The following is a 9,574-nucleotide window of genomic DNA, read 5'->3' on the forward strand; positions in this document are numbered from 1 at the left end:
TAAACTTTAGTTTTTGGTCCCCTTTACATCGCTACATTGCAGTGAAATTACTGGAAATGGCAATTTTGTATTATATGTTTCCATTTGTTAATACAATACATACGGTATGTGCGTACATATGAACACACCTACGTACATACATACAATGAAACACAAATATACAGTGGCATGAAAAAGTCCCGATCCAAAAAAATGGTTGCTCAAGTTCTTTTCAAAGAAGACAATCAAGTGCCAAGAATTCAGTTGAACACAGCAGTGCTTCAAGCAACATTTAGGCTCCATTTGAATTCCACTGGCACCCATGAAATGACTGACTTTGACAGAAGAACAACAAAACTAATCAAATAATCACATGTCGAAAACCGTGGCGCTGTGTGCTAAGCTGTAAAAAAAAAAAAAATAACAGTAAAAAAAAAACCCACAAAAAAAAAAAAAGTCGAATGTGCAGTCCAGGGGCCAGATGGCAACCCCCACCCATTGTCGATCTGTTTGCAGCGATCGAAGGCTTTTACCTGCGCTGAGCGGCAACAAAGCGATGAACGAAGCAAGGCAATGCTAACCTGAACGCTAGGGTAGTGACCCACTTTCTATCGCAGTTGTCCTCAACTAGAAATGCTGTAGGTCCACTTTTTTTTTTTTAATAAGACCAAGGTCCGGTCCCATGCACGGCGGTCATGGGGAGCAGGGCTATATGCCCATTTAGTATGGTCAAGCCAAGTTTATACAAATCAACACTCCTCACAACCAACTAATAATGGGGTGCATGAAAATAACAATTATTCACTTTGCCAGTACACAGCAAATAATGAGAGGTATTGTGTTGAGGCACAGGAACTCTTTTATTTTGTTAAATTGTGCCTGCTTGATAATAGAAATAGCCCTTTTAGGGAAATAAGACATTTTTACTTTAACTTTGTTAAACAGTAGTTGTCTTTTTTCCCTTAATTTAACAAAAACAAAACAAAATACAAATTTTACCAAAATAAATACTAAACATGAAAACAAAAATATCCTTTTCATTTGTACAATTCCCCTTTTCACATCCCCTCTGAAATCACTGAAAAATATATCAGAAGAGGAGTTAAGAACCATTTTATTTTATAAGAACCAATTTGGGAATTTCTCCATTGCGAGCCTAATAAAGTTTTTTTTTTTCTTTAAATACTGACACAAGGGAGCACAGGAATGTGCAGTGCTGTTCTTCCACTAAAGGTGAATGCAATGTCTGGGGCATGCAAATATTATTTGAGGACGCCATTGGGATGTTGCGGTGTTCTGCTGTTAAACAGCTGCAAAGATCCCCGGGTAGACGGGAGCAAAACTGCACACAATCGAAACCTCCCGCGATTCGTCTTGCCTAATTGTCTGTGTGCGGCTCTCCTGGGCTGAAGCTGTGAGCGCACTGTGGCGTTTCCTGACACAATCATCCATTTTGAATGCGTGTGTATTGGGATAGACGCGTGCTGACGCTTATGTATGGGCACACCTTAAGTTCAGAGGAGCCGATCAGCGCATCGTTACCGCCGACATGCCCTGCTCAGCCAGGGTCTCCAGTTAGTCAAACATTATCCACACACAGTCGCGCTGCTGCGGCCCTCTGCAATACATCTGTTAGTGCACGCAAAGAATACAACGGATAATTTTAACAAGCGATCGCGGTAATGCGCAGATTATAGTCCAAAAATATAAAATGTATAACGTAAAAATCACTTTACAATTTATTATTTTATACAATTTGCCGAGAGTCCGGACAGAGGAGGTCCGGACAGAGGAGGTCGGCGGTCCGGTCGTGGATCGCGGTCCGCCATTTGAGGAAGACTGTTCTATCGTTTCAGCTATTATCTTTTTACAAAAGCCCAAATGCTTTTTTTCGGGGGGGGGGGGGGGATCACAAACATTGAATACTTTGCCCGTACAAGCTTTAACGTCGCTGTAGGCACAGGCGTGTCATATTGACATTTTTTTTTTAATCTTTGGTTCCCGGAACGCATTGCATGGTACGTTTAATTAATGAAGATTTAGGATGTTAATCATATGTGTTTTTGTCACCAGTAGTTAAATGCGTGTCATATATAACACATATGTTTATGTTGTAGCATTATCAATAAACCGTGACGTTCGGTTTTGTGTAAAATATTGGCATTCAGGTCAGCACCTTGTACAACTAGCGAGACTAGTCTTGAGCATTGCTTGTTAAAAGCAACAAACTTAACGATGTGAATAACAGTTCTATATCAGGATTGTCATTCATATCATGCTCTTAACTTGAGGTTTTGAAATAACGGTAGACATTTACGAAACTAATGTACGGGTAAAAGTGGCACTTTTGGAGATATTGGTGTGGCTGTTTGATCGGTCGGGCCGTACTCAATTTTATACTTAATCAAATCATCTCAAAGGCCGAGTTCAACCGTTTGCGGGCCTGCTTCGACCTACGGGCCGTGCATTTGACACCTCTGCTTTCATGTCTTTGTTACTACATTTCATAAGTCTCCATGATTTTTTTTTAACTTGCTTTTTGTTTCTCACTACACTATTGCACTCTCCGACTCTATCCAGTGTAATTTATATGAAAATGTTAATGATGCAAATTGCATAATGGCCTCATTTGACGACTTTTAGTGACCGATTGTGTCTATTCTCAGTACTTGGAAAAAATGACTTTAACTTGAAAATTACATCCTAAAATACTTTTGATGGTGTACGTGATAGAAATTGTGGCTCTTTCATTGCCATGGTAACCCTTGGAAACTTATTTTAGTGGTACATCATATTGATGGACATATTCTTAATTTTATTTTAAAAATGATTTTAATGTAACAACTAGAAGTGGATTGTGTCATGTCTTGATCTGTTTTTGCGTATTTTTTTTTTCAGCTCCAGCTTGAGTGGAGGGCGTTCCCTTCAGCAATGCAGCTTGTTTTGTATTCTGTAATGAATTTCTGCACTCACGTCGCATGTCACCTTGCTCTCGTTCTTCGTATCAAGTGCAATTCTCGAGAAACTCGAGTTCTTGTTCTCCGTTCTTGGTATAGAATTAGAGTTAGTTATTGTTCTATTTTAGTTTCTTTTTTTGTAGTGTAGTCAGTCAGTTTTAGTGTTCATACGCGATTGGACTTCCTTGTACTTTTGACAAGCAATTTACATCATTTTCCCCTTGCCGTGTGCATGCACTTTTTGTTATCAATGGTTTTCCTAGAAGTGCTGGCCAACAATCTCATTTGTACTTTGTCGGTCTTGCAAACTTTGGTGAAAATAAACCTTTTTTCAAAAGAGATTTTATTTTTATTTTTATCCTTGTCTATGTTTTGGGGATCCACCCCTTTCCGGATCATTCAGGAACGTGACGGATTGTTGGGGGAAAAAAAATATCATTGTCCAATTAACAATCAGGAAAAATCCATGTGCATTATCAATGTAAATATCATAACAGTATTGGTCATGATCAATCTAATGTTGTTGCAGTATGTTCTTTCCACTCTGGTTGCAACCAAACAGAATTTGGAGAGAAGCTTATCCTCATTTCTGTTGCCATCTGGCTATAAAACAGCACGTACAGGATCTGGTTGTAAAAACTCTTTGAATTGGACATCGCTGGCTCACAAATTTAAATTCTATCCCCCGCGACTTGCTGTGATGTGATTGCTGCTCATTCTCACTGTAGAGCTATCAAACTTGTCAGTCTGAACACGATAGACTGTGACAACTTGTTTTGGCAAAGTCTTGTGCTTGGGTCTCACTCACACACACAGGCACGCACACACACACACGCGCACACGCACGCACACGCTCACACCTCTGCTTCAACAGGAAGAAAAAAAAAAAAGTAAGATGGTGATGAAAAAGATGAATTATAGGTTCCAGAAATGGTCGTTAAAGTAACTCCAAGTTTGTGTTGATGTTTTGGGGCAAGTTGGCAAAGTGTCTCACTTGCAGCGAATGTGTTTTCCTGGGAGAGACGAATTGAGAATGCCTCAGTTTGAGGTCTTTTCAGGTTCATATGGAATAGTAAGACACTAGGAAAGAGAATGAGAGGAATGGCTCCATCGTTACTGAAAGGTTCAAAAAAAAAAAAAGAAGCTTTTCTCTTTTTTCAAATTACACACAAATTACTACCTTCTTAGCATGTGCGATTTCCTCCTCCATGATGTTTTGCAACTGGCTGTCTGCAGCGTGACAGAATGAACGGATCCCTACCGCAAACTCTGTGTTTATTATTTATACTTTTTTTTTCCAATGAAGTTCTGTTCATAGTAGGCATTCAGACTATGATCATTTTCAAAAGCCGGCTGGATTGCAATTTTTTTTTTCTGCCTTTGAAAAGTAGACCTATCTGAGTCAGTCTGGACATCTGGTTTTTCTAGCTTTAAGGGCAACAATGTCTGATACATTTGATCTTGGCATCAGTTCAAACATGTGCTGATACAAAGGGCAAATTGACAAATGACAGGCACGGTGTAGTGTCCCAGACTGGACTACTTGCTTGATGCACAACATTTACCTCAATGTCCATGTGGGGGGCCATGGCCATGTAATCATCCTCTGCCCTCTGTGATGGATTGACAGGTGGCGGCTGCCAGGGAGACAGGAAACAGACACAAATAGAAACCTTACCCCAGTACCCTGCAGGCTCTACATCTTACAGGTGACAGTAAGAGACTGACATTTACCACTTGGACAGCTGCACGCACAAGACAACTTAATTTGCTATGAATATAAAAACACTTACCAGCATGTGTGAGCAGAGTAGCAAACTGTGAGAACAGTGGGCAGGATCCAAAAGGAACCCACACCAAGCATGCCTGCCCACAGCAGCTTTATTATAATTCCGGTAATGTTATTGACAAAGTGGGTTGCTGCGATGTGGTGTATTTCTTTCCATTGCTTGATGCGTCTCGTAGATGCTGAGCAACGTGGAATGAATAGTGTAAATAGCAGTGTGCGAGCATGTATGTGTGTGTGTGTGAGAGATGTTGAAATGTAAGTGGAAAGCAACAATAAAAAAAAATAGAAAAATAAAAGTGTGGTAATTGTACATACTTCTATACATTACAGATTGTCCAACCAGAAGCCAAAAGATGACGACTCCTCGCTTTGGTGGTGGAAAGAAAATGATTGTACCTCACTCTGCAGCAAGATATATTTGCAACTTTTTATGTTTCTATCATTTATAGGTCGTGCATCTGGACGTGGTGGGATGAACCGATGGTGACAAACTGGATGGAATCCAAAAACCATCTTCTCCACAGCTGCACTTTTGTTCATGGTTCAATAGTTTTGTTGTGTGCAAATAAATTATTTTGCTACAAAAACATTATTTGTAATGTTCTTTTGTAGGAGGAACACATTATTGAGGTATTTGAGCTGCCACAAAAGCAAAAAATAGTGTAAAACTCGAAATGATGCTTGAAATGCATGCTTTTACAAAAAGCTCATTTTCTCTGGATTTCTGCAGAAAATCGGCCTTTTCCATAAAACTTCGCAGTTTTCTAATGCTGATTGCCAACGAACGGAGAAAGATAGAAACAAACTTTTTTTTTCCGCTGAAAGAAGAGAGTCTCACCTTTGCGTGCATATATACAGCCATAGAACAGAAAATTCTGTGGGCCTTGCAAATCGGTCAAAATTCAGTCAAATGTGAGGGATTGAGGGGGTTGCTCCAGTGAAAAAGGGTGGTAGTCAATGAGTTAAACATATTGGATTTAGTAAATAACTAAAAATAATATGGATTATGTGCACTTTAGTGAGCAGAAATAAAAATCATACTTTTATCTGATCACTTATTGTTTTGACATTTACTGCAGAGTATGGACCAACTTACACTATCTTATGGATAAACACTCATAGAGTACAAAAGAGTCTACACACAAAACAATATGTCAAAATGGCAACTTCCCTCCTGTGTAATGCTGTGACTACCCTTCTATTATTTTTAATAATAAATGAATGGTATATCCAGGATCTTATTTTAGAATTTTACATAACGGATAAACATGAACCTCATGAAAGATTAAACTTGCAGTGTAGACTGCATTAAACCTATTCCTGTCTTTTCCCTCCCTCTTTTTCACACACGTGTTTGTATATAATTACATCTCTCAACGCGGAAGATTAAAAAAAAAAATCACATCGTGATTTGCTAGTTCATCTTTTTAACATACAGTATTCCAACAAATGTATAACCTTTACACAGAATATCTTGGTATTTATCATTCCTGTGATTGATTTGATTTTGCGAGCTAACGTTCTGCCACACATCTAGTTCTAGTAGGACCATGACGCATTTGGCTTCTAATAATACAAACTAGGGATGCATGAAAAAAAAAAATTACTTCGCATTCATTGGGGTCCGGTATCAACAAAGAGACTGATAACAAGAGCCGCTTGAAATCCACTTAACGTTGCTCTGGTTACGATCACAACAAGCACCGAATCAGCTGCATGACGTAAGCAGGTAAATATATAATGAATACAAATGATACGATGAATAAAATGGGCACAGTAGTTCTTGTCCGGATTTGATAAAGTGTCATTTACATGGGTATTTGTTTACAAACTTCATCAACATTCATGCACACTCCTTCCTCCTTCTCCTGTCGATCACGTTGCTCTACAGCACACGTCGGCACACGTGTTGGAACAGCTATTGAAAACGGTACAATCTGTGCCATCAGTTCATAGGCATGCACAATTCTTTTTCTCATTCATTAACGAAGTGGTAGCTGTGTAAGGACCAAAGCACTTCATTTTTGTAAAGACAAATAACTTTGTCAAACCCAAGTGTTCAGCAGTAAAATAAAACGAATTGCCCTCATAGGCGGCGAGGGTATGTTTAGAATATCTACTAATGCAGTTATTGAGTGGACGACATTAGCGGGACCTCATAGAAGTGTGGCCTGGTTTATGTTTCTTTCTATGACATGTTCTTGTTATTGCACAAGAGAATTTTTCATCGCATCTTGTACATTCCGTGCTTGTGCCTCGGGAGGCGAAAGATTGGCCATGTCCTCGAATAAACTATCCCAGCCTTCCCTGTTGTCAGCCACTCTTCTGTAAACGCCTATCTGTGGGGTAAAAACACACAAGAAATGCAGTAGGTTCACATGCCCAGAGCGACACAGCACAGCTTGCGTGTCTCTTTTCCTTGTGTGTAACTCCGTGTTTTCTCCTCCGTTGTTCTTTCTCCTCCCCGCTTCTGTCTGGATGTCTCAATCCCTCCACCCGCGCTCGCTTTTCAGCGAATGCTTCTGTAATTCCTATTCTTATCTTCTTGCCGTCATCCGGATAAGAGCCATTCCACTTAAGTGCTCCTACTGTCTGTGGGGAAGAAGACAAATGGGGAAAAATAACACCAAAAACCCCCCCCCCTGAACTTACACGCAAGTAGGAAGGGCAGAGGAAAGAAGAATATTAGGGCAGGAGATAAGAAAGATTTTGAATTCGAATAACATGCACAGCAGAGGATTGACGACGGGTAATATATGGAGGTTTATTGTGAGAAGGAAATATTTGTGCGCCCATCCATGCGGCATATCTTGCGAATGAACCTATTCCATCCATCCATCCATTTTCCGAACCGCTTGATCCTCACTAGGGTCGCGGGGGGGATGCTGGAGCCTATCCCAGCCGTCTTCGGGCAGTAGGCGGGGGACACCCTGAATCAGTTGCCAGCCAATCGCAGGGCACACAGAGACCAACAACCATGCACACCCTCACTCACACCTAGGGACAATTTAGAGCGTCCAATCAGCCTGCCATGCATGTTTTTGGAATGTGGGAGGAAACCGGAGCACCCGGAGAAAACCCACGCAGGCCCGGGGAGAACATGCAAACTCCACACAGGGAGGCCGGAGCTGGAATCGAACCCGGTACCTCTGCACTGTGAAGCCGACGTGCTAACCACTGGACTACCGGGCCATCGCTATTCCAGCGTACTAAATATAGTAAACACGCTGACAAAAATGCACATACACATGGTAGTGTGTGCGTCAAACCATACCCTGCAGGGGCTGTCACACACACACCGCTCATTCTAAAATTTCATTAGGTTAAGGCAGGCCATAAGAAGGCCAAGTGCCTATTATGGAGCGAACACTTGACTGAAACAGGACTGCAAGTGGCATAACGTAATCAATGAATCAAACGTGTGTTTCATTGTTCCAGAAGGATTTCACTGAAATATAGTCCATGAAGAAACTGCTGAGCGCAACATGAAAATGAATCGTTTTGAATTACGTTTTGCCTCTTCTACTGAAAGTTGAATGTTGGTGCAGTCCGCAGTATGTTTATTCAGCAGTTTCAGCGATAGCAGCGAGGTCACATCCACATCTGTGAACTCGCAAGTAGAAAAACAATAATGAAATCCCATGTCACACTATTCAGGCGCTGGAGCATGATGACAAGTAGACAGTTCAATGAAGTCACTGTCAATCAATAATCCAAAGTGGGATTTTTTTTTTCCCCCCTCTCAGTTCTGACATTGTGAACGGCAGCGAATGATTTTGATACTTAAAAAAATATATATATAAAAAAATAAATAAATAAAACACCTCAGTGTAGATGCAAACTATGTTTGTGAATCATTATTCTGAAATGTGTGGCAACAAAGCTGGAAGTATAAAATTGTCCAAATTGGTAAGATGAACAACATATTTGTTTTTTTTGTTTTTTTGGTCCAATATGGCTCTTTCAACATTTTGGGTTGCCAACCCCTGTTCAGGATATTCATGTTCATGTTGCATAGCTCTCTAAGTCTTGGTGCTTTATTCTTGCGTGTAAGAATTGATTGTTAGTTTATTATTCATGTTCACTGCGTTTCGGGTAATTGGAATTCTTTGTCACTTTCTTGGCAAGTGATTTTGCGCTATCTATTGTTCTTGCCGTTTACAAGCCCTTTGCGTTAATTTTGTTTTAGCGTGGCTCTTTGTTGCCAGCGACTTTTGTTGCTATTGCGTTTTCTGGAATGAATCCCTTGCTTTCCAATTATCCTTGTCTACGTTTGTGGGATCCCATTCTCACCTGACACTATCTTTGTCACCCTTGACCACAGTAATACAAGTTATTATTTCCAGCACAGAATTGATTCAGAAAGATCTATTATCAAACAGGGTCCAGTAATATGCACCATTAGTTAACCCCCCCCCTCCCAAAAAAAAAAAATCATAAAAGAACACAGAATTACAAGACGTGAAGAATGAAATCAACTGACTAAACACAAATGGTGCATCCCGCGTATCATAATGTAATTTTTACAATAAGAATGCTCAAAGGCTGTTTGAAAACAAAACAGTTGTTCTTTTGACAGTATTTGATCATTTTTATGTGATCATAAAACCCCGAATGCAAAATGCCAGATGAGCAGTATCACAAACAAAGAAAAAAAAAAGACCAAAATAATCAGCTCTGAAAACAACTATTAAGGATGCCTCGGGGCCTAAATATTATCAGACTGATTTATGTTCAAGCCGATCACCCGCAAAATAAACACAGATAGCAAATCCATTAAAATAAATAAATAAACAACACCAAAACATTTCACCAAATCATGGAAGCAGCTAATACCTTGAGGGCTTGA

This window comes from Hippocampus guttulatus, chromosome 13, assembly GCF_054856545.1.
Source record: "Hippocampus guttulatus isolate MCC_2025c chromosome 13, RoL_Hgut_1.0, whole genome shotgun sequence".
Taxonomy (NCBI): domain Eukaryota; kingdom Metazoa; phylum Chordata; class Actinopteri; order Syngnathiformes; family Syngnathidae; genus Hippocampus; species Hippocampus guttulatus.